This window comes from Macrotis lagotis, chromosome 1 (genome assembly GCF_037893015.1).
Source record: "Macrotis lagotis isolate mMagLag1 chromosome 1, bilby.v1.9.chrom.fasta, whole genome shotgun sequence".
In the NCBI taxonomy this organism is placed as follows: Eukaryota; Metazoa; Chordata; class Mammalia; order Peramelemorphia; family Peramelidae; genus Macrotis; species Macrotis lagotis.
Genome location: NC_133658.1, coordinates 928,247,810 through 928,251,845, shown reverse-complemented (window position 1 = coordinate 928,251,845; position 4,036 = coordinate 928,247,810). Strand labels below are relative to the sequence as shown.

The 4,036-nt window shown below is 35.7% G+C and overlaps 1 pseudogene; it reads left to right on the top strand.

The window, feature by feature from the left end:
* Nucleotides 1-506: 506 nt before the first annotated feature.
* LOC141510186 (vomeronasal type-1 receptor 3-like) lies at nucleotides 507-1,330 on the top strand (annotated as a pseudogene).
* Nucleotides 1,331-4,036: the final 2,706 nt, after the last annotated feature.

The following is a 4,036-nucleotide window of genomic DNA, read 5'->3' as shown; positions in this document are numbered from 1 at the left end:
TAGAGGCCCAGGAGTCAGGAGATCCTGAGTTCAAATGTGGCCTGAGACACTTAATAATTGCCTGTGTGACCTTGGGCAACTCACTTAACCCTATTGCCTTAAATAAACAAATAAATAAAATAAAATAAATTATTAAATAAATATTAGAAGAGCTACCAGTGGAAAAGCTAAGCCTGGAACAAAAGATCAAAAAATAATTTTTAGCACAAATCCCAACCATGAAAGGAGGGTCTATTAATCTTAGCTAAAATAAATGATACACTATTCCAACAATATGTAAATCACATGAGTTATTAAATAATACTAGTAGACAGAGTTACCGTATAGAAATGACTGAATTTAGAGTCTCTGTGGCATGGAAGGAGTCCTCTCATGAGTTCTTTTCAGGTGGAAATGAGTGCTAAATATGTAGGAATGTCTTGAAGTCCTTGTGTTTCTCTGCACGATGCATAGACTCAGAATGAAATTTTCTCCCAAGGACCCCAAGAACATGATTATCATGGGCATATGGACTCTTGGGTATTGTTTTCTTCTCCCAGACAGGAATTCGGGTTCAGGAAAATTTTTTCCTAATTTTTCTATTCAGCTTCCTCTTCTTCACTGGTCAAAGCCTGAGTTTTATAGATATGATGTTCCTGCAAATGACTTTGGTTAACTCCTTGGTGCTTCTCTCCAAGGGCTTCCTTCAGGGATTGGCAGCTTTGGAGCTGAAGGATCTTCTGGATAACATGGACTGTAAGACGGTCTTCTACCTTCACAGAGTTGGTTGGGAGCTTTCCCCAAGCAAAGCCTGCATCCTGAGTGGTTTTCAGGACGTCATCATTAGTTCCCACAACCCCAGATAAATAAAACTTAAGACCAGAGTCCCAAGATATATTCTCTTCTCTATTCTCATCTGCTGGGTTTTCCATATGCTACAAAATATTGGCATCTTGAGAAAGTTAAAGGGCCAAGGGATATCAGAAATATCTCAAAAACAAAAAGTTATGGATATTATTATTTTAAATATTGCCACTAATAATGCATTGCTCTCTTACTGATGTTGTATCTATGTCCTTAATTAGCTTTATCAGTGGTTACAGGATTTATCTCCTATACAGGCACTACAAGAGGGTTCCCCAGATTCACAATAACAGTTTTTTCCCTAGAGCCTTCCCTGAGCCCAGAGCCATCCAAATGATCCTACAATCTTTGACACTTTTAATTACTCAATACCATCTTAACAGCATCTATGCATTCAATGATACCTAGCCCCTGGTTGATACAAGACTGTACCCTTTTGACTTCCTGTTTTCCAGTGGTTAGCCCCCTTTTTGCTGATCAACAGTGACTCATAAATCATGCTTTCTTCAAGAGTTTTTCTGAAATTGGGTTATTTCAATATTTTATTTCCTCTTCTGTTCATCTGGGTCATCTGTATTTTTGTAACTATTCATCTATTTTACTCAGGTTATTAAATCTATTGGCATACAGCTGGGCAAATTAGTTCTGAATTATCTCTTTAATGTCCTCCTCATTGGTAGTGGGTTCATTTTTGATACTAGTAATTTGATTTTCCTTTTTTTTAATCAGAGTAATCAAAAGTTTATTTATTTTATTTTTTCCCCTCAAAAAAGAACTCTTTGTTTTATTTCTTAGATCAGTGGTTTTCTTCCTATCAATTTTATTAATCTCTCCTTTGATTTCCAGCCTTTCCAATTTGGTATTTAATTGGAGTTCTTTAATTTGTTCCTTTTCTAGCTTTTTTTTAGTTTTATACCCCATTCAGTGATCTGTTTTATTTATATAAGCATTTAGACATATAAAATTTCCCCTATAAACTGCTTTGGCTATATCCCATAAATTTTGGTATGATGTCTCATTGCTATCATTTTCTTGGATGAAATGATTGATTACTTCTATGGTTTATTTGATAAACTCATTGTTTAAAATTAATTTATTTAGTTTCCAATTAATTTTTGGTTTATCTTTCCATGGAACTTTATTACATGTAATTTTTATTGCATCATGTGAAAAGTACATCTTCATTATTTATGTCTTTCTGCATTTGATTGCAAACATTTTATGCCCTAGTGCATGGCCAATTTGGGTACAGGTGCCATGTTCTGCAGAGAAAAATGTATATTCTTTTCTATCCCCATGCAGTTTTCTCCATATCTATCATATCTGAGTTTTCTAAGATTTTATTCACCTTCTTAACTTTCTTTTTGTTTGTTTTTGGGTTAGGTTTAACTAGTTCTGAAAGAGGGAGGTTGGGGTCCTTTATTATTATAGTTTGGCTGTCTATGTTTCTTTGTAATTCATTTAACTTCTCCTCTAAGCATTTGGATGCCATACCACTAGGTGCATGTGTGATTAATAATGACATTGCCTGTAGTGCCTTTCAAGAAGATGTAGTGTTCTTTCTAAGCTTTTCAATAAGTTATATTTTTTGCTTTTGCTCTGTCTGACATCAGGATTGCTACTCCCGGTTTTTTGTTTACAACTTCTGCTGAAACATAATATGTTTTGCTTCAGCCATTTACCTTTACCTTATGTGTATCTCTCTGCTTCAAATGTGTTTCTTTTAAGCAACATACAATAGGATTATGGTTTTTAATGTATTCTTCTATCTGTTTCCATTTTATGGGAGAGTTCATACCATTCACATTACAATTAAGACTACTAATCGTGTGTGTCCCTCCATGTTATCTTTCCTTGTTTGTCCTTTTTTCCTCATCTTATTCCTCATCACCTATGGTTTGCTTCCTTCCCCTTTAACTTTTCTTTTAAATTTTAACTTTAAGTTTATTTTCACTTATACCTTTGCCTTCCTTTTTATCAATCCTTTCTTCCCTTTTCTTTCCCTTTCCCCCTTCTTCCCTATGGGGTAGAATAGAATTTTAAATCCAATTGAGAATGTATATTATTCCCTCTCTAGGCCAAATCTATTAAGTAGGATATTCTCTGTGTTCACACCCTCCCTTCTTTCCCCCTCCTGTAATAGGTCTTTGTGCCTCTTTACCAGGTACTATTCATCTACTAATGCCTAGCCTTCTTCTAGTATAATACTTCTTTTTATGGTTTTATTGTTCTGACCCTGTCTCATACTTACATCTCCTTTGTCAAAATAGACTCCTTTCATCTGACCTGATAGAAGTACTATTCATCAAAATACAGCCAAAGACTGATCAATTGATAAGCAGCATTTCCTCACAGTCACTAAGTATCCTCCCCTCTTCTATCTCATTAAAAATACACTTCTCAAGAGTCATGAATCACACCAAATTGTAATCACTTGTACCTTACTCCTCCCTGGACACATAATCCTCATGAGTCAAAGCATCGTGTAAAGCTAGATTCTTTCATGAGCCATTTGAACCTCCCTCCAAGCTTACTTCTTCCAATTGAAGCCAAAGCTTCAAGGAAAGCATATCTCTTCATGATGTTTTCATGTCCAGTTCCTCCAAGTATACTCTCTCCCTCCATCTCTATAGTACTCCAGCCATAGCCCTGTAATCCTCCTCATTGGAAGTATAGGGAACACTCTCTTCCAGTCCCTTGAGTACTCAACCATGATAATAAAACCCTGATTAACTAAAATATGGATTAAGATCAGGGCACTTCCTAATCTCTTTATGCCCAATCCTTCTAAGGAGGATCCCACCTCTGCCCCTATTGTACCATATCAGACCTCCATCTAGTAAAGTTACTTCTGATTTAATTATGTATAAAATCTGTAAGTATTGGAACACCCTGAAGGTCTCTCTTAAGAACTTTAATATTCATTGTAAGGTATGGGAAACACTGGTCTTTATTTCATGAAATATAACCCAGCATAGGGGTCCCCTCATCAGAGAATGTACTGAGCTCTATGAACAAGGAAGAATTAAAGTAGCTCAAGGAAATGTAAGTTTAGGGCAAATATCCCAGGTGTCCACCTGGACTATTTGTACCTGACTTGTGGTAGAAGATTCAGAACTTGTATTGGTCTGATCAGCCACAGTCAGAAATATAATAATTTGACTCAAACATTGTGATGTCATTTTAATCTTCA